The 26,594-nt window shown below is 47.1% G+C and overlaps 2 long non-coding RNA genes across 2 annotated transcripts; both read left to right on the top strand.

Annotated features, from left to right (window-relative positions):
* The first annotated feature begins 630 nt into the window (after positions 1-630).
* On the top strand, positions 631-5,774 carry LOC135384096 (uncharacterized). The gene is made up of 4 exons (XR_010420250.1): positions 631-762; positions 3,544-3,671; positions 5,085-5,099; positions 5,193-5,774. It is a non-coding gene; the product is annotated as an uncharacterized LOC135384096 (long non-coding RNA).
* A 5,053-nt stretch (positions 5,775-10,827) lies between these two features.
* On the top strand, positions 10,828-22,318 carry LOC135384095 (uncharacterized). Its single transcript, XR_010420249.1, has 4 exons — positions 10,828-10,915; positions 15,416-15,496; positions 18,832-18,895; positions 22,217-22,318. It is a non-coding gene; the product is annotated as an uncharacterized LOC135384095 (long non-coding RNA).
* The last annotated feature ends 4,276 nt before the right edge of the window (positions 22,319-26,594 follow it).

Below are 26,594 nucleotides of genomic sequence, written 5' to 3'. Positions count from 1 at the left end.
GGCGATCCCAAGACAGCAACGTAGTGTGTCATATTTACGTGTCGGGATAATTGATGTCGCGAGGAAGCGGAAAGCGCCTATTGGCAAGTGGCGGGCGCGGTGTCCCCCTATGGGCCAGTGAGCTCGTAAATGATGTACATAAATATTTGGCTTACTTATAAATCTACCGACCTCAATTTTCTAATGACGTCATCATCGCGAAGTAGAAGAAAAAGAAATACGATGTGGTGAAGCATTGCGCATTGTCCCATCCTCCAGTCGTCAGTAGAAAAGGCAGTTGATACAGTAGACGCCTGACGTTCCCTTCCAAATGTAAAAATATGCTCCCTTGTGGGAGACCGGCATGTGCTGTCTGAGTTGATGATGTATTTCCCGGTGGAATTTTTGTGGCGATCGAACAATGTACCAACACACCGCCGAATCAAAGGCAGTGCCAATTCTCTTCTTGATTTAGGAGGTTCAGTTGCGAACATTCCGAACCTATTTCCGAAGGGAAGCCTTTTGCAACCTTTAGCTACGCGTTTTTCGAAGAACAGAACTGAATGTGTGTCATTGTCTAATGGAGGCAGTGGCCGTGAATGCAGCCATCACTCTGGGCGCATTCATGCGTGTATCCAGGGGCCGCACGTTGCGAAGCGCGCAACATCACGCCATTTCATTGCTACTACATAGCAGGAGCCGGATCTTCGCGCATGGATGTTACAGTGGTAACCGTGCCGCTACAGATTGGGCCGTGACTGTAATGGATTGTTCTCACCACAGGTAAGAAGAACGCCCCCAGTCAGATATATAACTATTAATAGCGAGATGATGCACCCACTTCAAGACTTTCACTTTCTTTCTTCTTTCTGAAGACTTTTTTCTTTTTTTTTTAAATCAATCAATCAAGACTGCGGCCGCGAGGTTAATGACATTGCTGTGTGGTTCATTCGTATACTCTCGTAAAAATAAATTTTGGGATTTGGAGATTTAGAGCGCAAACACAATCAGCACCGTTTATATGTGCATATGAATGAGTGCTGAAAAAAGAGGGCCGTCCAGCGGCAATGCCAATAAGAGGTCGATGCCCATTTCTGGCATTGGGTGTCATGAAGTGGAAACGAACAAAGGTTGGGCTAATTAATAGGAAATTCTTTATCGGTGTCGTGAGGTCGACGATACGGAGCAGGCGAATCTAAGACGAGGCAAGGACAACCCGTGAGAACTCCCATCGCCGTAACGGCTCCGGATATGCGTCACCAGCTCGCTTGGGACAGTGGTTAGCCTGCTGGCCATGTCACGTCCTGACTGGGAGGTGCCCGGTTTCGAATCGCGTCATATGATAACAGCCAAATATTGTTGACGTCCGGGAACACTGAAGTAAGGTCTAGGCCCATGAGGACATTCGCAGGACCCTGAGCGCCAAACGTCTTCAGACAATCATTTGTCTGAGCCAGTCTTATTTGCCTTCTTCGTTTGTTTCTGGTGAGAAAGAAACCATACACGTACATGTAGATGGGTAGAAATCCAGCGAACCGGTAGAGATGTAGGAAGGGAGTTGCCTCAGGACAGAAGCCGCCGATATTTCGAACAGAGACTTGTGCCCAGAAGAAGAACAGTCTCTGTTCGAAATATCGGCGGCTTCTGTCCTGAGGCAACTCCCTTCCTACATACACGTACATGGTTTTTTGAGCTGCAAATGCACTTGTGACAGCGACCGAATGTATATTTGCAGCAGTGTCCCAGTGTTGACGTCCGGGAACACTGAAGTAAGGTCGAGGCCCATGAGGACATTCGCAGGACCCTGAGCGCCAAACGTCTTCAGACAATCATTTGTCTGAGACAGTCTTATTTGCCTTCTTCATTTGTTTCTAGTGAGAAAGAAACCATACACGTACATGGTTTTTTGAGCTGCAAATGCACTTGTGACAGCGACCGAATGTATATTTGCAGCAGTGTCCTACAAATTGTGCAACTGGCAGAGTACCACCGCCTGCGTGCACAGCGACTTAGCTCGTACTCACACTCCGTTCTGGCACTTCAATAGCAATAGGTTAACTTTAATAAATACGAGTGATAACCGGCATACGGTGGTATATTTACTCTTGCGATCATTCTCTCTTCCTTTCAGGCATCTGCATTTTGAAAGACTCTTCCTCGAGAGGAGCACTGGTAAATCTATTAGATTGTAGATTACTGTAATATCCAAGGAGAAAAACAAGTTGGACAAAATGACGGGCCAGCTTGTGCTTCCGACCTAGAAGTTGTTGGGTCAAGATCAAGATTGAGAAAAAAATGTTAGGCCACGTTTGGTGGTTGACATTGGCATTACCCGTGTCGTGTGTGTAATGTGGGCTAATGTAGAAGACCGACCTAAAAAAACATGGAGTCAACAAAGGGCCAGTGTATAATCATGCCTGGGCAGTGGTTTGGCATTAGTCGGCTAGACGTTCTCAGTGGCTCATGAAGCAACATCAATGATGGGCCAACTATGGGCTAATTGTAACAACGTCCACGACCCAACCATGGTTATCCCGTGTACGGTACCATGCAGCTTTCAGCTTCCCTCCACACACTATTCTATTCTCTCCCTCATTGCTCGTTGACTACCATATGTGGAAGGTATGTGTTTTGAAACAGTACAGTCCTATATAGGTAAAAAATCGTAACACGAAAACTTCATTGAACCGTACAAAATAAACACTTTGAAAATTTTAAAACTCGTTTTTCCCTCTTTTGAAAAGATTACGAAGACAGCAGCACATAATGACCGTTTGTTAGACACTGCTGCAAAGTGTAGCGCATAAAATTGTAAACATACTACTAAAACATAGAACAATAGATACATTTTTACACAACAGAGAATATCAACAGAACTATATCTCTACAGAAATTATCTTGATCTGCAGTGGGACAGAGAGAGCGGTATTACCAGTGCGATCGGGAATGTGTTTTTAATGGGATGTGGTATTACATAGGCTGTCTATACATCTGGTACAAAATTGTTACCTTGACTTGGCAGAATTTCGATGTGAATTAAGAAAATCTAACTTCCCGCGAAAGACTGCTAATTAAAGTAGCCTTATCGTGGTAAAAGTTCCCCAAATAGGAATACGGGACCCCATCGTTTTCGGATTCTGAGTAAATTTTTATGGGAGTTTATAACACGTTAGGTACACACAGCATGTAGATAGGTGCTATTATGTACAGTGGTAAAATATTGTGCTGGTTCGGGCAGCTTTTTCACATGTCGATGCCATGGTATACGGTCATGTATTCTTTACAAGCACGTTCAATATTTAGTCGCATTATACCGCACATGGAAGTGTATTATGGTTCATGTAAGAGATATGTAGTGCCAGGTTTGTAACGTGGCTTTAAATTTCGTCAATGATGTTCAGATAATCAGCATGACATATTGGATTTGAGGAGTATACTGATAGTCAGCTTTGGAGTCCTCTCATCGGTGTTGTCGTCACCAGGTTAGCTGTCGCACATCAATTATTTGGTGCCGTTGCTATGTGTCGCAATTTTTGTCCATCGATTTCCGGCCCTGTTTTTCAGAACGTTGAAGAGCGCATGAGTGATTCTGGACGCATTTCAAGAGTTCCGGCGGGACACATGCAGTTTCACAATCTGCTTGCCGTTGTATCAGCTTTTCTGGGCGCTGCTTCTATCGTTGTTGCTGCCCCGTAAGTACCGTGTACTGTACGCTGTAACAGTTTTCACACCTTTAAAGGTGTTGTAACGTGCATGGCGCACGGCCTTTCCGCTGTAATTCTGTTAACACCATAATGGAGTACGGTTTAGCACTAGTTTTCTTCACTCGCATTTTGTCTGTCCTTCAAGAATTCAGTCTTTCAGAGTCTCAACATTGTTGAACAGTTTTGTGGACGCTTGCACGTGCTCGATTATCGGTAGCGATGCATATATGCATTAGTACGTATCTACGATATCCACGACATAATGAAAGCAAGATTTGCACTGACACCTGATCTTTTGTAATGCTTTCTGAATTTTGTAAAATATCATCCTGGAGGTACAATGTTAGGCAACCAGGTGTAACGTGCGTGGCGCACACCTTTAAAGATGTGAAAAAGTTTACGGTGTACATTAAGTAAGTACTGTACTGAGTACAGAGGTGGTCGGGTCAGGGTCTTCGTAATAGGCTTCGTAATTCCCCGTTTTCGCAAATTATACAGTGCTCCACCGTCCCACACACAACAACGCCAACTTATCAAATCGAACAAAACTGTATAGCCTCATACCGTAAAAAATATGTGGAAAGCGTTAATTCCTTGACTAGCCTGAGCAATTTTTACTAGAGCAGACGTGGCGTCTTTCGACCTGAGTGTAATGAAAACGTTCCAACGCAGATTTGGTAGCTGATGTCTATGTCTGCTGAAGATACAGCTGCTCGTGTTGATACTGCTATTATGTTCAAACCTAAGAAGTTCATCATTTGCTTGTGTACTTTGTTGTTTACTCATTAACTGAGATTAACTGTGCATTAACATGCATTAACTGAGATTCCCTGTGTGATTGTTACAAAAGAATCGCAGGCCGATTTCCTTTGGGATGCATGCACTGTAACATGTAAACGAAACCGAAGAATACTACGCCGACGTGTCTGGAGAAAGCATGTTGCTGGATGTCCTCATAGATCAGACATACGAGCGCACACCCCTGTCCCCCGCTCTTTCCTGCTGTCCTCTCTCCATCTGTCCGCGTCTGTACGCCGCTCATAGCCACAGTTGCTTCGCGGCGCTAACACAAAATATAAAAAAGATATATGAGCATAACAGTGCCGGTAAATTTTTTTTCCCTCAGCAACTTGATCAAATCGACTTTTCAGCTGATAAACATACAGAAAGCCTCGGTGGAACGTTGCTTTGCTAGCATAGCATAGACAAACAATTACCTGTGAACAGAAGAAGAGAGCGAGTGTGTGACCCGTTCGTCAGCGTAGCGTAGTGGTTAGCGCACTCTACCGACGATGGAGAGGCACGTGGTTCGACTCTTACCTCTGTCTGGCCTTTTCGACAACTGCCATATTCCAATCATTGACTTATAACTTCCGCTAATACCAAGTCTTTGCTTTACAGAATTCCATATCTGGCGTAAGTATCTTCGACTCAACATCAGTTTAACATCAGAAAGTAACATCGTGCTACGTGTTTACACTGCTGTCGGTTTGTGCCGTTTATTCGCAGAGAACCGATAGGAGCAATGCCTGGTGCAGTCCTGCACAGTGTTGGGTCATTCCTGGACCAGCTTATGGGAAGCATTTCGGGAATTCCGAGTTACCTCTACAACGGCGCGTACAATACTGGCGCTTACAATATTGCCGGGTAGTGCAAGACAACGTGCTGCACACAATAGAGAGTATTAGTACATCGTACGCTATCGCCTTTGCGTGCGTAAAGGGATAGCGTTGATGGTTCTGCGCACGCCCATAACAGAAAGAGAGCTTCGCGCAGTGCCCAGAACCACCAACGCTATCTCTTACGTACGCTATAGCATTTGCGTGCGGTCTACTAAAACTCTCTAATGGCTGAAAGGGGATGAATAAAATGTTCGATGGTATTAACAGCGTGTGCTGGAACATGAATAAACATTTTGTCATTCGCCGATAGGGGACTACGCTGTGCACACTACTGCGTATAAATAAATTCCAACTAGTTATTTGTTTTACGTTTCATGTCTAAAACTGCAAAAGTGTACAGCTATAGCCTATTTTTATATATAGGCTATATACAGGGTGTCTTTTTTTAGGTGATACAGATTTTTCATTAAAAAACTATAAGGGCCGTAAACATGCTGTTTTCACTTCTATCATCTCTGGGCCGGCGGACGTTCTTGGCCATATGTTGCTCAACCGTCCAATGAATAATCACCTAAAAAGCGTTAATTAACTTTTTAGTTATAAAAGCTACGAAGTTGTCTCAATGAGAACATCTGTTCCTTTCGGTGGCCTGATATCGCAGCCGTTTTCAGAACAAAAATCAGTTCGGTAGCTCATCCGCAAAAAAATCGTGAAGGAACGCCATTTTTTCTTTATTTTGTTCATTACGCATCTTCGGAGACCCGACATCCTTCACGTCGATTCAACGATACGGGTCAACGACTCATGAGGGTCCTCGGGTAACTACTACTACTATTGGACGCTGACTCGACCACGTGTAGCTCCGTGGTGAGCTCTTCAAGTGTGGCGCGGCTCATGCCGAGAGTTGGCTTGAGGGCAGACTTCGCACTGCGCACTGCAGCCTGATGTAGTTTTTTGATGAGAGTGGACGACTTATAGGGCGGACGACGTAGTGGGGACCAGTGAAGTCTGTACCGACGACATCGAAGGCGACGGCTGGCGGTATGCACTCCTTTGGAAGTGGTGTATGCGAATGGTTGCATGGTTGAAATTTAGAGCGACGATATGAGAGGCATTGAGCGATGATACGCCTAGCAGCTTATCAGCCTCTGATGAGCCAGAAGCGCTAGCGAAAGTGAAGGAGAGCTGTTTGCACGCCAGCGTGACACAGCCGGAGGTGAGCTCGTGCTAGGAGGAGATCCGTGGATCGGTGATAACTGGGTAGAATGACAGGATCTCCAACGTCATCCGCATCTTGAAGGGCGTCGAGACGACCTCCGACCCTTAGGAGGGAATATGGAATCAAGGAGCGGGTTCAGTGGACGGAAATTGGAAGAGCTTGGGAACGGTCTGGCTTGACGGGGCGCCCAGGGCCTCAGGTAAGGCGTCGTGCTGAGCTTGCTTGGGTCAATACAGTGCGCTGTAAACGAGCTCGTTGCAAGTAAACGAACCACGCAGCATAATGATGGATAGACGGGTGTTTCAGATTAATCGTAGTACCTAAGCGGTGACGCGCAACGCACGGGCTAGCGTGAAGTATTCGGCTGAGTCCGCAATGGCTACCGCGGGTGGACACGCTGCGACTCGTTAAGGGACTTATGGATTCCCATGGTCTGGTAGCAGAGGTACAGCATTGCGAGGTCATGCGTCAGTAGACTGCTGCAACCAGAAGCTCAAGCAGCACACAATATTGGGCCCATATGGCTGGTCATTGGCCATACGGGTCCAATATGGGGCCCGTTTCACCAAGATTTCCCCCGTATTGGCTGAAACTGGGCAATATGGGCACCATATTGCCCAATTCGAGTCAATATTGGGAAACTCCTGGCAATATGAGCCCCATGTTGCCTGTGTACACCCCATATTGACTGAAAATACAGAAAGTGGTACGTACCCGTGTTGCACAAACGCCCAAGCAGCACGGCAAGGTTGGACGTTGAAGCGTGTGAAATGCACAATTCAATAAGTCTTTACATCCAACAACTGCCCGCAGATGGTACACATTGTTCGAAACAGACAACATACGTGGCAATCCCACCGTAACATTCACAAGAACTCGACAACTCAACTTTCCACTTTCTGGAAGCAGCCGCCATCCTGCTTCGCGATGCCAGTGCCAATCGGTCGAACCCACTGACCTCTATAGTGACAGGCTGGATGGCGGACTGAGGGTGCAACCGTACGGTCACCGCCCCCCCCCCCCCCCCCTCATCTTGGGAAGCTCAGAACATTGCCGTCCGTGATTGTAGCAGCATATTTTGCATGCGCTGTCATGCCCGCCTGCTGTGGTTGTCGGTGTGCTGCCCGTACTGGCCAGGCACCGGGGATGACATTTCACAAGTAAGTGACTTAGTTTTAAAAAACAAAAAATAGTGATTTATTAGCCCACGAGCGGGGTGACAAAACGTTGCTGTTGAAGAATGTGCGCTGCGCTTTGTGACTCGTATCTCAAGATCTAAACGTTAACCCAAGCAGCACAATGTACTGAAATTCGGGTGCAACAGGGGTGGACAGTATGTGTCTTATCAGTGTTCTTTAGTTTCACGAGTTTGTTCAAGGCCTTCCACCTACCCGTCCACTCCTATTGCACTCGACTTTCAGTACATTTTGCTGCTTGGGAAACTTTAAGCAGTACGTTATCTAGATAGAGTCACTGTGATAGTCCAGACTTCCTGCAGTTTACTGATATGGTCTCAGCACGCAGCAGGCGTTGAAGTGCGCTTGTCAGGTGTGGGATCTACCGCTGAGTTTGGCGATCACGGTATCGCCGATTGCTTGCCTGGATCAGCCTTGTCATCCCTGCCGCAATTCATGGCATAAATTGTTCAATGCAGGTTCCAAGGTAAACATAAATGGTAGCGAAGCTTGCATTGGCCTCCACGCCTTCAAGGGCGGCCATGATAAAGACCGTCAGCGCCATCCATCCGTTGTGGGGCCTACTACAAATTCCGTCATAATGACGTCACCTGGTACGTCATTGTTACGTATAACGCGGGGCGGGCCTGGCGCTCGCGTTGCGCGTTCCTTCCATCGCGATGTCGAGCCGCGGAATGTCATAATTGCTGTTGAAAGCAAACCCAAGAGCAAAAGCTCATGAACAATTTGTAAACAGAGAAGAATCAACACTAGCGGCATGCGTGCAACAAAGGACACAGGAGACCAGGTGGGGGCTTGCTTTCTTTTATCACAGGTAAATTCCCCATGCCGCTGTAAACAGTATAAATACCCACGACAGAATAATGTGCAAAATAACCAGTATGACAATCTATGTACCGAATAAGCACGAAAGGATAATGTGCAAATTCCAGTCAACACAGGTGGGGCCCAGGATCTTAATGTCCAATGCATGCTGCTATAGCTGTCCTCATGCACATCTGGATCTTTCCACATATCTCTCGTACAAAGAAGGTGGAAGTGAATATATTTGCACTTGAAGCTCACACTATATCATATTTGCATACTGTGTGGTGCTATGTCTGCCCACAATTTTTGGCATTCGTAACGAATGCTATGGGGGAAAAAAGATTATTTTCCGTTGAGTGATTAGGCGCTCCTCCATGAAAAAGCAGTCCAACGACACCGGGCTTCAGGTCACCGGTATTCCTCGTGTAGGGCTTTCGGTATAGGCTTAAGCTTTTACCGCCGGCGAATATTTTAGAACAAAATAGGGGAAGCAGATGACTGATCATCCATGTGGCACGAGGAAGTTACAAAGCGCGTGCCCGAACAACAGCCGGTGGCCCACACAAGACTACCGGTGACGTCACGCACGGTATACGGGGTAAGAGAGGGAACTTTCATAAGTTGCGGTTTCGTGTGAGCTTCCCAGCCCTTTTGGCAACTGACGCGTTCCCGACTGCCAAACCAACTTTGAAAAATTTTTTTTTTTGAATTCCGTGTTAGCGTCGCGAAGCAACTGTGGCTATGAGCGGCGTACAGACGTGGACAGACGGAGAGAGGACAGCAGGAAGGAGAGGAGGACAGGGAGGGGTTAGTATGCGTCCTGGGCCGACTTCAGGGGGAACTGAGCTAATATTCGTCTGGAAAGACTTCGGAAAACCCAGGGAAAACCTCAGACAGCACCGCCGGTGACAGGATTCGAACCCGTGTCACCTCCCAGTCTCGGCGTGGAAAGCGATCATCCTAACCACTATGCCACGGGAGCTGGTCAAACCAACGTTGTTTCCCATTTCTGAAGAATGTATCGAACTTATTTACACAGCCGTTATAATAGTTTCGGATTGTCCCGGAGTCTCCCTTTAAAGGATATGTACAGCACAAGACTATTTGCCGATGTAAAGGGTACCCTCCGTTCGACCTCTGTGTCACGCGCAGAGAAGTATCTTCAAAGCAACTTAGTAAAGTTATTGAAAAACGTATTTAAGCCAGATTGCTTAATACTGACCTTTGAAAGTACTTTCAAGATACCAAGTTACTCGCAAAAATGTTTAAGGTACGTAAAAATACTCTACTCATGTACTGCACAAGTCTGATCCAGATTTCTACAGTACTTGAGTAGAGTATTTGGTATCTTGCGAGCACTTTCAAAGGTAAGTATTAAGCGATCTAATGTAAATACTTTTTTCAATAACTGTACTCACTTTCCAAGTTACTTTGAAGATACTTCTCTGCGCGTGACATGGAGGTCGAACAAAGGCGGGTGATATGTTTAATAGAATGAAAAAAAGAAAGCAAGTGGAAATGTCAGCTAGGCTAACACCGGCTTGTTATTCCAAAAAAGAAAGAAACTCGAAGTAAACAAAAACAAAAAGAAAAAAAGAAAGTAAGGAAAGGAAAAATCAGAAAAAAAGTCAGTGAGTGCAGTACAGGTACGACATGGCCGCCCAATCAGTGGCCCAGGAAAGCCCAGTCAGTGGGCAGACGCAAGGCCCGAGCCTTTCAGGAAGCGGAGCAGGTCTGTGGTGACGGCGTACTGGGTAGGCCGATGGACGAACCAAGGAGGGTGGCCATGGACATTGTGTTGCAGCCCAGTTCAATGGAGGGTTGGATGGAAGACATCGATGGAGGGCTTCCCGTTGGGGAAGATGCTGCTGGCAGTGCAGAAGATAATGGGGAATGTCGGTCACCTCGCCACAGCTGGAACACAAGGGGGACCGAAACAAAGCGGTTCCCTTTTGCTTCGGCAAATAATTTTGTGCTGCATATATGCTTTAACATTAAGACGATTCAATTAACATGTCACGCTTATTATTCAAGGATATATCCTATGCTAGGGACATGTATGAAAGTTGTTCTGGTCCGTTAACCGTTGTTTCTCCTGCATTCACGCAGCACGTAAAACTGGCATAGCAGTACTTTTCCACACAGGGACCGGCAAAACGGTTACATCTGGTCGCGAAATTCCTGCAGCTGTGGCACAATTTTCCACTGCTCTCTCTCTCTCTCTTTCGACGGTGCTTCGTTTTCCATGTAAGCATATGTTCCAGCTGCCAGTTCTATAGAGGAGGGGGGGTGGGGGGCATCCTAGCATGTGATCAGACTGTACTTGATACAAACAGCGCTTAGAAAATGACCATGGTGTACCTTTCCATTGTTATTGTGCGTTCTGTGGTGAGTACAAACCTCTCTCCTTGTTGGTAGTCGCAGCGATAATTCTAGGTAAACAAAAATTTACAGAAAATCATCGCAGCCAACGCTAGATAAATTCTTATTAACGCTGATTACCTGATTACTGATGAATGGCTCATTGTTTTGAGGCTGCAATCTCAAACGAAGTTGTTTAACGTCCCACACCGATGCCTTTAGCTTTATACGGTACCGTGACAAACCGTTTTCTGCTTGTCAGCAGCTGCATCAGCATTAACTGTCAGATTTGTCCGAAAATGACAAGGCATTTTGTTTAGAAATTGAATCTTCTTGTTATAACCAGGTTGGACCAGTGGTTCTCCAACTACAGTGAACCCTCGTTATTATGACCATGGTCGTTCCCGAAAATTTTGGTCATAATGCGGAATTGTCATATTAACGGGGGGATTTGCAGAGGTTTCACTGCATTGTTCCCCAGGAGTATGGTCGTAAAGCGCGTATGTCAGATTATCGGAGGTCATATTAACGAGGGTTCGCTGTATATTACTCGAGAGAACCCCTGGTCGTGCCAGCATGACCTCCAGGAGCCTATACCACACTGGGGCAACTTTGTATAGGAGTGGGTGAGGCGAACTTGATGCCGTACAAGTCAGTGTTGCGGAATGGGCCCATCAATTCCATTCCAATTGCATTCCGACGAATGGAGATTTGTGATAATTCCATTCCTTACAATTCCTCGGAGTGGAAAGGTGTGGTCAATTCCAACTCCTGGAATGGCTCAACAATCCCATTCCATTCCGTTAATTCCATCAATGAAAAAGAAAGAAAGGAAATGGTAACTGTGCTGGTTAGCCCAGCAGTGTCGGAAGATGGACATGGCAGAACATGAGAGAACTGATGTTCCTGAGGCTGGAACCACATAGAAGGGACAAATACATACAAGGCCTCAAATTGCCTCCATCTTTCAGTGTTAGAATAATTCGGCATTATCCAGCACGGAAAAAGCACAAAGACAAGGTGCGGAAAGGATCCTAACATCAGAACAACATCGGTACACTACTAACTGTGATGATAACCTTTTTTATTTTATTTTAATTCGGACACGTGAGCAATCTTGCTGATCAGGGATATCGTGTGTTCATGTTCACAAACATGGGGTGCTGGAAAGAGCCCAAGCAGCAAAATCTACTGAAAGTCGAGTGCAATAGGGGTGGACGGGTAGGTGGAAGGCCTTGAACAAACTCGTGAAACTAAAGAACACTGATAAGACACATACTGTCCACCCCTGTTGCACCCGACTTTCAGTACATTGTGCTGCCTTGGGAGGTGCCTGATAAGATAACCAACTTCCCTGTACTGTCATAATATGCGAAGATGTGGAAAATACTCGTTGTACTTCTGCTGAAGCTGCGTGGGGTTCTGGGTGACCGCGGAGAGCTTCCATGTATTATTATTTTCGAAATGAAGGAGAAAGGGAGCACCGTTTATACATGCCGAATATTGAACAACATTATTTCGCTCTTGACCATGTGCAGGTGCGGCGCGTGTGTGCAAAGGGCGAGCGTGGGCAGAAACCAGTAGGTTGAAATAAAAAATACCACCGGAACACCCAGACCATTCCATTCCAATTCCATCCGCCATTTCATTCCCAGAACTGTTCCCGCCATTCCATTCCATTCCAGGCTCTGGTAAATCTGGAATGATTCCGGAATCATTCCAACTTCGGAGTGGCGACTCCGCAACCCTAGTACAAGTAGCAAATTACTATTGTCTAAATGGTTTCATAAAAGTTTAATTATAATTTATTTAATTACTTATTGCTGCATCATAAGATATCTCTTGACGTTCCCTGGATTCATTCAAGTGTTTCACAATACTTCCCCGCAGATAACGCGTTGCGGGTTACCACTGATGCTTGCAAATCCCAATTCCTCGTGGGCTTGTAGGCAGTCAAGTTACACTCGCGGTTGCTGAAGAGTATCCTGGTTGAGAAACACTGAGTTAGACTGAGACAAAAAAAGAAAAAGATATGGAAGGGCGAGACACACTGTAAAAAAAATCCGTCATGTTACTCACAAGTCAGTGCTAACTCTGTTGCCGGCATATGTGGCGTAACTTATAGTTCTTGTGAAAAATTCGTTCATAATATGCAACGCAAAACGGAAGGAGAACAGAAAGAAGACCGGACGAAGCGCTCTGTGTTCTCCCGTGTCCCGGGTCCCGTCTCCTCATTTCTGTTCGTGCTCCATATTTTGCGTTGAATTTCATGAACGTGAACAAATACCAAGTTCTTCTTGTACTTTTAAATCTACAATCATTCGTAGCAGAAACGGTGAAGGGGCTATGTTTACACCTGCTGCACTGTTACGCTGCTTTCCTCTGTAATCCTCCTGACTACATCTCACCCCTAAGACTATATTTTCAGCGGCGACGAACCGCACACTTTACTAACCAGGAGCGGCGGCCGCGGCGCCACCTCTCCGGTCTCCTTTCCTCGGCGTGGCTCACTATTCGGTTTCTTTGCTTTCCGTTCGCAGCTCTAATATGTGGAACGCTTACTTGCCATATACGTTGGAATTGTCGTCAACAAGTAATTCACAAAAAGCCATTGAATGCCAGCACAGGGGTTCAACCTGGACCCTCCTGATCACTCGTCAGAGAGACTCACACAAGAAGGCACAAGAAGGCCATGCCAATCAGGTATGCAGGGAATTGCCTCAGGACGAGAGCCGCCGTATTTCGAACAGAGACTGTTCTTCTGGGCACCGTCCTCATCATTCACATCATTGACATGGAATTTAAAGGGTTAGGTATGACGTGTAAGGGTAGCATCCCTGACCGGTAATCATGTGGGTCTAGGTTGAACCCGTGGCGCAGACACTAATTGGCCTTTTCGTGAATTGCTTTTTGACTTTGCCCCTTAGGCTCTTGGAGGCTCTACGTGTTGTGTTTGTCCCGAGACTGAGCTCGCCTCGACGCGTTTTCCCATCTGTAGTTGTCCTGTATGAATATCTCTGTTTACGAGGGGAACGAACCTTCAAGCTTGTTAGTTCTGCATGTTAATATATTTCGAAGTGAGGTTCCAAGTTCTAAGTGACTCGTTTTTAGATACGCTATATAGGCAGATTTCTGGCCAGGAGCATTGAGAACGTAGCCATAGCCAGAGTTTTCCGCTTCGTTGACGATTAGTGGTTCTTTTTCGAACCGTCTCAGAAGTCGGTCCTCCGTTCGTAGCTCCTCAAAAGAGCTGTTGTCACCAACTGCATCAAGAATACTTTTGACGGGTCTTGCCAGGATCGAAGTTCGGTCAGTTTGTACCACCAGGTCCGCGGGCATTCCGCATCAGGCTACCGAACACATCTATCGTCTGCGGTCGCGAAGCCCCTCTTAGGAAACGTTATACCAGTGCTCAATCTCAACAGCAAATCGTCAGACAAGTAACATCTCAGCTATTCCATGACTGCACAAAGTGTCTTATGACGTTAAAAAGGTAGGGGAACGTGAGCGTTGTCTTCACAGCCCCAAACAAGTTGGCGAATCTTTGTAAAACTACCGCACTGGATAGAAAAGGGACGCAGCAGTGTGAAAAAAAGAAAGAAAAAGAACGAACAAAAACCGCATGTACGCAGAGGGAAAGCGCTACACCTGCTCGGCAAATTTCCACAGCTGCGGCACAATTTTACGTCGACCTCACTTTTGACAACTCGTTATTTTCGCAGTGTGCAGATATTCGAACTGGCAGTCCCATAAAGGGGTATAGCATGTGACGCGGAATGTACCTGATATAAGCAACCCTTAGAAATATTTTTAGTATAGCCTTTTATAGTTAGTGTGCGTGCTGTGGTGAGTATACATGCGTCTCTCTTTGTCTGCAGTTCCAGCCATAACAATACGTATAATAAAATCTATAGAAAAAATCTATAGAAAAAATCGTCGTAGCTGACGCTAGATGATTTACTCTTGACGCTGATGAGATTGTTTTGAAGCTGCCTGTCATAACGGAAACTGTTTAATGTCTCAAATCTGTGGTCCAGCCGTTTCCGTTTTAGGGAACTGGGGCAAACCACAATTTCCTTTATTACTATTACTAGATAGCAGATTCGACTGACTCGGAGCAAACAGTTTTTTTAGAAAGTGTAGGTCCTTGTTCTAAAAAACTTGGACTAAAACAAACATGAAAAATAGAGCCAATGCAAAAGGAAAGGGAGTTCCACGAGAAAACCACTCAATACCACATTGGCCATAATGATCACATTGTGATGCCTCTTGCCATTGTCCGTCCAGATTATAGTTCGTCATAGAACACAACCATTATAGGTATATGACGGTTCATACTCATAAAATTCAGCGCAAAACGGAACAAGTATAGGAGAAAGTTGGGACGAAGCGCCCGCCTTCTTCTGTATGCTTCGTCCCATCTTTCTGCTCTTGTTCCGTTTTGCGCTCAACTTTACGAGTATGAACAACTGCCACCTACCGAAGTTCTTGTTGTGATGCCTACAACTTTACACTTATTTGTTACAGAAACGGTTGAAACACGATGTCCGCTCGTGCAGCATTGGTTGCGCTTCTTTTTGTTTTAAGTCTCGTGACTGCACCTCACCCGTAAGTCCTCGCAATGTTTCTTTTCGAATAATAGGATGTACTTTCATTTAGAGTGTAATCCCGTTAATTTGACGTTGCCCACATACGTGAGGCCGACAACGGCAAGCCTTTTCAACATCACCACCACCACCACCGTGAATTTGAAATCTCTTAATGCGAACATCCTGATAATCAGCACTCACGCCCAGGTCCCGCCAAAGCCACGCGAGGTTCCCGCAAAGAAAACGCCCGCTAATTTGAACATATGAGCCTGCAAAACGGTTTACTGCAACGAGATTGCCCGGTCGCGTCTGTCAACGCAGCGGCCCGAAAGGACACAGCCGCGCGCTGGTCGCGCAAGAACAACAACACTTTTAGTTGTAAGATGGGGAATGTGGAGTTTCATTGCCAGAGGCGATACTCTGCCCCATCGCTGGAACAAGAACAAGGTACGAATCACCGTAACGAGGTGCGCAAACGCGACAGGCATGGAATGATGCCGGAGGTCGACAAAGCATGTACGCAGAGCTCGTTTGAGGGACTCAACACCAAGGGACGGTTCCAGGATTTGTGGGGAGGAGGGGGCGGTTTCCTCATCTAAGTGCTTAGCGAGGGACATTTAATCCCATGCTCTGGGGGGGTGGTACGACCCCCCCCCCACACACACACACATAAAAAAAAATCAAGGACCGTTACAGCTCCGGGGTAACGCGAGTTCCAGCCTCAGCTGTGTGTACTTGAGTGAGGAAACATTAAATTTTGTACATAAACTCGCAATTTCAGAGTGATGACTATTGCTTTCTGGTCGTTGGAATGGTGCGCAAGTTACCTACCGAGCAAACACTACTATGTTACAATTCCGTGCTGTCTAAAGGACGCGTTATTCCTGCTCTCGACAAAATAGCAATTTGTGTGTCCACTGATATAGCGTCTTAGACCTCACAGAATGTTCCTTTTCTTTCCCATGTGTGTACCAAAACCACAACGCAGAGGGAACGCACCGAACATAAACCATCGAATGCGAATCGCCCACGCCGATCAACACTGTGGACGGGTTCCGCTAAACGTCGCGTGGTGGCGGTATGATAGGTTCTGCTCGCGAATATAGGTAGAGGTTTAGGGTAGGTTTAGAGGTAGGTTTTAGGTAGACTTCAATTATCCCCCGCCGCGTCTGAAGAAATGTAAGCAATCTCCTATAATGAATTATTTTCTGCTCTGATATGTTCCCATGCTTCTCTGTAAATAAATATTTTAAAATACGAATGATCCTCCCATACGAGTAATTCCAGCAACGGATGACCGCGATCGTGCTGCAAGACCTAGCGAGTGATGACGCGTCTTCGATGCAGCAAGTATGTGCTGCCGGCGCAGCAACCTCTCATTCCGAGGAGCTCCCTTTAGTTCGGACTCCACTTTATTGGAACAAATCTTCGGTCCTCTTCGAGTTCGAATTAACGGGATTTCACTGTATATTTTCGAGACTGAAGGTGCGCAATTGTGTCATGTGAGAGACCGTTGTAGCTCTGTTGCGCAGTATATCGCAGTTATACCTTTGCGTCGTTTCACGCCGACATTTACACGACATGTTTACAAAGTTTTCTCAAATGCATGTTTTATTCATTCTGTTTCATTTTTTTAAAGGGATAGCCAGATCGACTTCTCCCTGGCAAACATTTCCTGTTCCCTAACAATGCAATGGAACACCTTTCATAGAAGTCACTATCTCTGTCCGAGAGTATAAAGCATGAAGTTTTTTTCCACAGAAATGTTTCTCGGCGTGATGGTGGGGTGAAAATTTGCTGATTTATTTGCGGAGCTCATAGAATTTTATTGTGATAAAATAGAACCCGAGAAAAGGACAGAGGAGGGACGACACGACACGTCCTTTCTTCTGTCCTTTTCTCGGGTTCCATTTTATCACCATGTACCAGCTGGCTTGCTCCCTTGCCATTTTGCCATTAAAATTTTATTGATTAAGTTGTAATGCATAATTCCTCTTTGTGAATTTATAACTTATTAATTCTGTTTGTGAAATTAGTAATGCTCAAGAACTGTAGAAATATCACAGCCGATCGACTGTTGCCTTACAAAATAAAGGGCTTTCAAGTTATACCGGGACTGTATGTATACTAACATGTATTCTAAAATGTATATAATAACATGTATACTAGTACGACATTAGTACATGCAGTAGCATGTAACAAGTGTGTGCTATTACTGATAGGCGGCGCACATGTGGCGGGCCAGTACAGAAACCGTTAAGGAAGACTGCAGACGACAGCGTTAGCGCGTGCATAGGACAACCTGCGGAGATTAAGTTTCTTGTGAATGACACCGTAAAAGCCACGGATATCTACAAATGACTTCAAGTGCAGTTCAGTGATGAGACCTGACGCTAAGTAAGACACTGAATGGTGCAAACGTTTCAAGGATGGCCGTTTGTCCGTCAGTGACGCTCCCAGCCGTGGTGGTTCCCAGCCTATACAGCACTCATATCCCTGTGAACATTTAGCGCGTGGAACGCCTTATCCTGTCGCGAAATTTTACAAGAGACGAATCTGGGAACGCTAAACACATTTCCACTTTCGAAAAGTTAGCGCACGCTGGGTTATACTTGGCAAGGCGTAACTTCGCCAATCGTCCTGGCGGTTACCGTGGTACAGGGAGTATCCCAATGAAGACTACTGAGTGATGCTCGTATGTTTTCTGTGGTGGATGGTCCTCTTGGACTACACAAATCCCAGAGCAAGAGGGTTAGCACACCCCTCTCTCTCCTGTGTCACCATCATATGTCCCCTCCCACTTTCACGCTCCCCTCTTCTCCTTCCCCTGAGTGCACCGAGCCGCCACTTCAGTGCAGGCTGACCGCACCTTCCTCCTAGATCACCTCCCCCCCCCCCCCCATGGTGGGTATCAAGACAGCTTGAAGTCTGCACTCAGTTGAAGGGGCCGCACACTGCATGCTCACCGCACTCTACGTGCGCATTACAGCAACTCGGAGGTATTACCACATGCCCCATCCAGCCAGGACATCGCTCCAACTGGTTTAAACTAGTTTGGACCCCTGAAAGAGGTCAGCATTTCACTACTGATGACGGTGTGAAGGAGGCTGTCCTAGGATGGTTCAGGCGTACTGACAAATTTTTGTGCCGAAGCTTTCCAGGCATTTGTTCAATACTGTAATAAGTGCATAAATGTAGCAGAGGAATATGTCGAAAAATAAATGCAGTTTCCGCTCCTTGAAATTTGTTTCTTTTTTTATTTTACAAAACTCAGAGGTCTCCGTCTGACTTGAACGCCGTATACGTTGTGCACTAAATCCAAGTTTACAATGATTAAGTTATGTCTTCTTCCAGCGTGTCCAGTATTCAGTTTGGGAACTCTGTGGAAACGGTTGAAGACTCAGAAGAATTCGAACAGGTAATGCATCTTTACAGCGATGTCCGAAGTTGCATTATTTGCAGATAAATGGTGGTGGTGGTGGTGGTGATGGTGAAAGGGCTTGCCGTTGTCGGTTGCAGATAAATAATTAACGTAATGGTATATGAATAGCGAATAGTATGAAGGTCGGATCAGTGACCTCTTCAAGCCACACGCAGTGGCTCTTTGTCACTGGTCCGAATCACTTTTGGGGTTACATAAATTGAACCTCTGTATGCAATAAGGGGATACGTCGAAAAATCCCAAACCGAGGAAAGGGGGCCTGATCTGATTTTCCGTCCCATTGACGCACATACATTTTCCGTTTCTTACTCTCCTGTAACGGGCCAATAAATTGCAATATGGTCCTAAACTTTCTTTGGCAGGTACATACTGGTATGTAGACCTCATTGAAGCAAAAATAGTAAAAAGGGGATAAGTTAACTTATCCCGTTATTGCATACAGAGGTTCAATTATTAGTATAAAAAACACATTTTCGCAAAGTCCCACCTCCCACGTCCTATTATTTTTTATGTTATCTAGTTTTGAAAACCCCCATTTTCGAGGCCGCCGCCGATCGTGGCGCCAATGCGGTGCCGAGCAAATCCATGAAATAGGCGGGAAGTGACGCTTTGACCGGTTGATCTATGACGCTACGTCATATCGCATTCCGCTCATTTCCTTTTCTGTTCCGAGCACCATGCCGCGCCGCGTCCCTGTTTACAGGCGTTGTCATGAGAACGGGAAACGACGGACTTCCGCTGCGCGCTCGGTACTATGCGTCATACCGAGATAGGGCGAGGAGGAGGCAAGCATATAGTCAAAAGATCTCCTAATAATCAAAGTGCCGTAACTACGTGACGATAGGAACGCAGCGTGAAGGAGTTTCAACGGAGATGTTTGGTACCCATAAATCTACATTTCAACCATGATTTCGTGCTATATTCGGATTATTGAATTCACAACAAATCAGGGGCAATGGTCGCAATGGTCTTATTCTGATCCAGCTGATTTTGACACTGTCGCGCTGCCTTCATACAAAGACCTTTGCGTTTGGACTCCCATTCTTTACATTTGCCAACATCAGTTACTTTGTTTTTCTTTCCTTTTTTTTTCGTGAAACCATATTAGTTTCACACATGCATTAGTTGTTCAGCGTTGCTGAACAGCTCGCGTTAAATACTACCGTATTTGAAAAATTCAAATATATTAATCATGTGAAAACGAAAAAAAAAAGGAGTATAGCGAGCGCGGTTGCGGAATAGGGTCACCCACTGCACTCCAATTGCAATCTGAGGTATGGAGATTTTTAGTAATTCCATTCCTTTCAATTCCTCGGAATGAAAAGGTATGGTGAATTCCCTCACATCGAATGGCTTAGCAAGCTCATTCTATTCCTTTAATTGCATCAATAGCACAAACGGGACCGGTATTCGTACTGGCTAGCATAGCAGCGCTACAGGAGATTGAGATTGCCCAGCACGGAAAAAGCGCAGACAAGTTGCTCTTGACCGTGTGCAGGTGCAAGTGCGTGTACAAAGGGAGCGAGGGCAGAAACCAGCAAGTTGAAACCAAGACTACCACAGGGGCACTCTGACCCTTCCATTGCAATTCCATTCCCGCGAAAAGATGCCTAATTCCATTCCAATTTCAATCCTAGGACAGTTTCCGCAATTGCACTCCAATTCCATACGGGGCTCTCATAAATCTGGAATGAATCCGGAATCATTCCGACTCCCTGAACTCATGAACAACCCTGAAAGTGCGAACTTTTTGACATTCAAGTCTGGGGCGGATTCGACTGGTCGATTTCGGGGGGCTTTCTCTTCTCCGCTGCGGAAGACCCGTGTTTCCCTGGTCGTTTCGGATAAAGTCGCTCCGCAGCAGAGTGCTGTAGAGTCACTAAATAAGCTTCGCTTCAGAGTATCGACACTGAGGTCAAAGGGAGAGCAGGAGCGCCATCTTGTTTCCGCACCACACCGGTACCATCCCCATTTGAGGATCAAAGACGGCTAACGTAATGCTCCCTGTGGGATAGAAAAGCATGTATAATTGTTGTGAGATAATCCATGTATTGTCAACCACAGCGTCCCGGGGATGTCAAGGTAAGCTCGCGGCCGTCAACTCTGCATGTAAACGAAAGAAACATTTTACCCGCGCACGATAGATGGCATCGTGCGCTAAGCTGCGCAGTGCGCGTGCGCGTGGGTAGCGTGACGCGGACACAAGATGGCGCACGCGCACTCTTGGAACTCAGTGTCGATACTCTGAAGCGTAGCTTATTTAGTGACTGAGTGCTCCGTTCTTGCCCCACCGACACGGAGCTCTCGGATTCGTCCGGAGCTCTAACGAAAGCATTGCTGTACCTTCCACATCTTCAAGGCCGAGCAACAGCGAGTGTTTTGCAGAATCTTCGAGTTTGCTGCATGTGAGCAACGACTTCCGTCAGGGTCGTGGCTGGTGCGCCATTGTTTTTCGGTGACGGATTCGGATTTGCTTGTGCCGTGATGGATTTAGCTACTCTTTAGCCGGTTTGGGTGCTTGCATCAGATCGACCAGTCGTGTTTGCCACTAAGATTCCTTGTATCGAAGATATATACCCTCAGAAGGGAAACTCTGCTGCTTGATATACTGATAATAGCGATGTCAGTGTTTAGCTACGCTTTCCTGTTGCTTAGTTACTTTTCTTTCGTTTTGCTGGGTAGAGTAGGGCCCCTGGCGATGAAACTCCCGATTCACCATCTGAAACATTAAGTTTTTGTTTGTTTCTTTTGCTACCGCTTGCGTTCACTCTCTCTTACGACTGTTATCCAATTGTTCGGTCCTTGCATTGTATGCCGGTTCCGCCCAAATGGATTCAACTAGCGGACCTCGTTCGTTCAAAGTAGTCTTTTGAACGCTATAGTCCCGGTGAACAAGCAGGCAGTCATGGAATCATTTCGTTAAAGTTTGAAAGCTTTCTGTGGAGAATAGAAAAGCGGGCAACCTAAATACCAAATAATTAATAACGGGTAAGGCAAACACAAACTGACTTGCACAAAAGGACTATCAAACGACGCAGACGGTTTCATTCGCGTATGTTTTCTTTCTTTTTCTCCTTGTCAAGAATGGCTTACGTTACATACCAGGTAACTTGAGTTGTGCTGTAATAGGCAAAGAAAAAAGAAGAATTGCTCAAGGAAATTTTCGCCAGTAGCTACAGTATACAGATTGCTTTATGAATTAAGTTTCACTTTCACGAATCATAATTCTTTCTTGGTTCTTTCATGTTTGGTGTGATGCCGCGGCTTATTATGTGCATGTCAAATCTTTACATACAGGATGTTTCGGGAGAAGACAACGGGCCATTCGTAGTAATATGGCCCGAATTCGATGATGAACTACAAATGTCATCGCTGGACACCGCACGCGACGAATAAAGGGAGCTGTGTCAGTGAATTGTCTGCCTCCAGTTTATTATAATGCTGCTTACTTCTGTAGCGCGACGCAGAGCCTGCCCTCCATTGTCTTTAAATGTGAGGGCACAGTCTATGACAAGTACCGCTTTTGTTAGACATCTCAACAAGTAAAAATTTATAGGCATTTTGATGATTATCAAAATTTACAATAACATTAAACAGAAATCTGAAATTTTTTAAAATGAGATTTCAATGCAAATTGAGACAAACTGAATACCACAGAAGGGGAAAATTCATGAAATTTGGCTGTAACTGAGTCAATATTGAAATATATTAGTCGCATATATTACTTATATAGTGGAATATCCGCGGTGCTTTGCGACAGAACTGTATTTTGTGTATGGCCACGGTGTGCGTCAGTAGTATATAGACAGCTCAAGTAGTCCGCAACTCACACAGTGGCCTGGACGCCATTAATTAGCAATTTGGAAACCCCCACAGTAATTAGGATCATTCAGTGAGTCATTACAGTAATTGGGGAGCACCTATGACGTGTCCAGACCGCTGTGCGAGTTGCAGACTACTTGAGCTGATAAGAATACAACAAATTGATAGAAAAGAAAAATATAGATAAAAATAGTATGAAGAGAAACAATTTATTCGAAATTCAATGATGCCGCATCGAAGAAACCACTCCGGAGTGACGAGCGACCACCATGTTGCTTGTTGACGGCCGGTAGTTGCAGAGATCGACGACAGGTGGTCACCTAGTTGCAAGGCAAGACACCAGATGGCACCATCATCATAGCTCTATGCGAAAAAGACAGAAAAAAGGACAAAACACTAACGGCAGATAAAATTGCATCACTGCTCAACACGTCTAAGCATGCGAGGGCGCGAGGAAAGGGCGTAACCGCTACGGCAAACATATGCGACAGCATGGAGAAAACACCAGACATCGAGGAAAAGGCTTAAGGCGATCGATTAGGCCTAACCACAGCATCGCCACACAACGCTACGATATTTTACGACTAACACAAGACGACAACCACACAATGCTAGGCGCACAACGCTAAACATGTGACAACACGGAGAAAAGCCTTAGGACGCTGCGGGTCAGTGCAAAACAAGTCTAAACATGCACATACAAAACACAAGGCATAAGGCCTGAGGGGAAGCCATCTGAGTTTATTTACAAGACTGCAGCCGGAGAACGGTGCTGTTCACCGGAGCCGAACAGGAATCGAAGTGGTGCACGCACCGGTAAAGGCGCGAGAAGAAGCGCGGGTGGTACGGATGGTGCGATCGTCTTCGGCGCCGCCACAGGAGCCCCCCACCCGGAGAAGCGGTAGCGGCCAGTGAACCCTGCGGGGGCGTTTCGGCAGTAGCAGAGGGGGCCCAGATGTAGGCACAGGAAGGGTGGTTGCGGTTTCGTCTAGAAAGGCGGGCTTCAGTCTTGCCTTTGCGACGACGTCCTGTCGTCGAGGGAGTTGGACGGTGAAGTGGTGTTCCGAGAGAGCAAGCACGGGGTATGGGCCTTCATAGGGAGGCTGGAGGGGACCCCGCACGGAGTCCTTGCGGATGAAGACGTGCGAGGCGGTCTCCAGTGCCACCAGCACGTAGATGGACAGCGGCTGCGAGTTGCGTGACGGCGGAGGGTGGAGAGAATGCATGGCGGAACGAAGGCGGTTGACGTACGTGGTATAGTCAGGGGGCAGATAGGGGGATGCCGGGAAGAAATCGCCGGGAAGGCGGAGGGATGTGCCGTACACCATCTCCGAAACAGTGCAGCCCATATCCTTCTTGACGGCGGTGCGGATGCCAAGGAGGGCTAAAGGGAGAATCTCCGTCCATGACTGTCCAGCCGGATAGGCACGGATGGCTGACTTGAGTTGTCGGTGCAACCTTTCCACGAGCCCATTGGCCATGGGGTGGTACGCGGTAGTTCGGACGCGCCTACAGCCGATCGTTCGGAAGAGTCTGTTGAAGAGCGCCGACTCGAACTGACGTCCGCGGTCAGTTGTAATTGTGGCGGGCACCCCGAAGTGGCTGATCCACCCCACGACGAAAGCTTGCGCGACGGTGTCTGCAGTGATGTTGGAAATGGGGATCGCTTCTGGCCAGCGAGTAAAGCGGTCGATGCAGGTGAGGATGTAAGAGTAACCGTTGCTGGGGGGTAGGGGCCCTACAATGTCCAGGTGGACGTGGCTGAAACGGGCGTCAGGTGGAAGGAACTGCCCGGTGGGCGGATGAATTTTGGCACGCTGGCACGGGATGCATGCGCGGGTCCAGTATCTGATGTCGCGATTGATGCCAGGCCAGATGTATCTGCTGGTGATGAGGTGTTGTGTTGCTCGGATGCTGGGATGGGATAGGTTGTGGAGAACGTCGAATATAAGCTTGCGGTACCGAAGAGGGATATAAGGACGTGGCGTGCCGGTGGGGGTGTCACAAGCCACAGGTCTAGAGGAGTGCGGTAGGGTGATGTCGTCGAAGCGCAGCGGAGTGGAGGTTGACGATCGAAGGGTGAGTAATTCAGGGTCGGTACCTTGACAGGCAGCGATGTCATCCATGGAGGGAGTAGCAGTGCAGGGAAAGGTAAGGGCACCCACGGAGATTCGTGAAAGTGCGTCAGCGACGGGGTTATCCTTGGCGCTGACGTGCCTGATGTCGGAAGTGAACTCGGCGATGAAGGATAAATGGCGAGCTTCGCGCGGTGAGCGGTTGGTAGAGTTCGACGTAATGGCTGAGGTGAGCGGCTTGTGGTCAGTGCACACGAAGAAGTTACGACCTTCCAAGAAATGTTGGAAATGACGTACAGCACTATAGATGGTGAGCAGCTCCCTGCCGAAAGTGCTGTACCGTGTCTCCGGTGGTTTGAGCTTACGTGAAAAATATGAAATGGGTTGCCAGACGCCATGCAACTTCTGTTGAAGGACAGCTCCTAAAGCAATATTGGAAGCATCCACCATCAGGCATGTTGGAGAGCCTGGAATTGGATACACAAGGAGCGAGGCATTCGCCAAAGCGGCTTTGATGGCACTGAAAGCTTCGATGGCCGAAGGTGTCCAGTCGAGGGTGGTACGCGGCGCAGCAGAAGAAAGCATCGCTTCCAGATGGTGTATGATGGCCGAGCAGCCGGGAATGAAGCGCCGGTAGAAATTGACCAGTCCAAGGAACTCACGCAGCTTGCGTTTGGTGGTGGGCTGGGGGAAGTTCCGGACTGCATCAACCTTGCCGTCGAGGGGACGAATTCCTGCGGCGGTTACTCGGTGTCCGAGGAAGTCCAGCTCGGACACGCCAAACTGGCACTTGGCAGGATTTATGACGATGCCGTACTCGTCGAGACGACGGAAAAGTTGACGGAGGTGCATCATGTGCTGTTCCTCGTCGGCGCTGGCGATGAGCAAGTCGTCGAGATACGCAAAGCAGAAGGGAAGGTCTCGCAATGCTTCGTCTATGAATCTCTGAAATGTCTGTGCAGCGTTTCGCAGACCAAATGGCATCCTCAGGTACTCAAATAAACCAAATGGTGCGGTGATGGCGGTTTTTGGGATGTTGGAGGGCTCAACCGGAATCTGATGATATGCTTTGATGAGATCAACCTTGCTGAAGGTAGTGCATCCGTGCAGATGTGCCGTGCAATCTTGTATGTTCGGCAAGGGATATCGATCAGGAACTGTCACGTTGTTGAGCGCGCGGTAGTCGCCACATGGTCTCCAGTCGCCGGTCTTTTTAGGGACCATGTGTAATGCGGATGACCATGGACTTGATGAAGGTCGGACAAAGCCCAGTTGTAGGAGATGCTCAAACTCCGCGCGGGCGATGGTAAGGCGTTCTGGAGCGAGTCGCCATGGGCAGCAGTGTACTGGCGGGCCAGTTGTCGTGATAAAATGTGTGACATGGTGCTTGACCGGGCTGTTGACGTTAGGTGGACGAGTGATATCGGGAAACTCTTGAAGTATCGCCTCAAAAACAGACGTGGCGGGAGCCGGAACGAAAGTGGGGTGCAGCGGTTGCAATGCGGTGGCAACGCCGTGAACAGTAAGGTGTGTATTGGCGTCAACAAGTCGGTGGCGGGCGACGTCGACAAGGAGTCCAAAGTGGCGGAGGAAATCGGCTCCAAGGATAGCATGACGGATAGTGGCAATCCAAAATAACCACTGAAAGCGGCGGCGAAGGCCAACGTCGATGGTGAGCGAACGTTGGCCGTACGTGGCAATGGAGGATGAGTTGACGGCCCGGAGTGGAGAGGTTTGCTGCCGAGTTCTTTTGTAGAACGGCGTCGTCGGAATAATAC

The sequence above is a fragment of the Ornithodoros turicata genome, chromosome 2 (genome assembly GCF_037126465.1).
Source record: "Ornithodoros turicata isolate Travis chromosome 2, ASM3712646v1, whole genome shotgun sequence".
Taxonomy (NCBI): Eukaryota; Metazoa; Arthropoda; class Arachnida; order Ixodida; family Argasidae; genus Ornithodoros; species Ornithodoros turicata.
The sequence above is the reverse complement of the archived record's forward strand: the minus strand, read 5'-3'. Positions and strand labels throughout refer to the sequence as shown.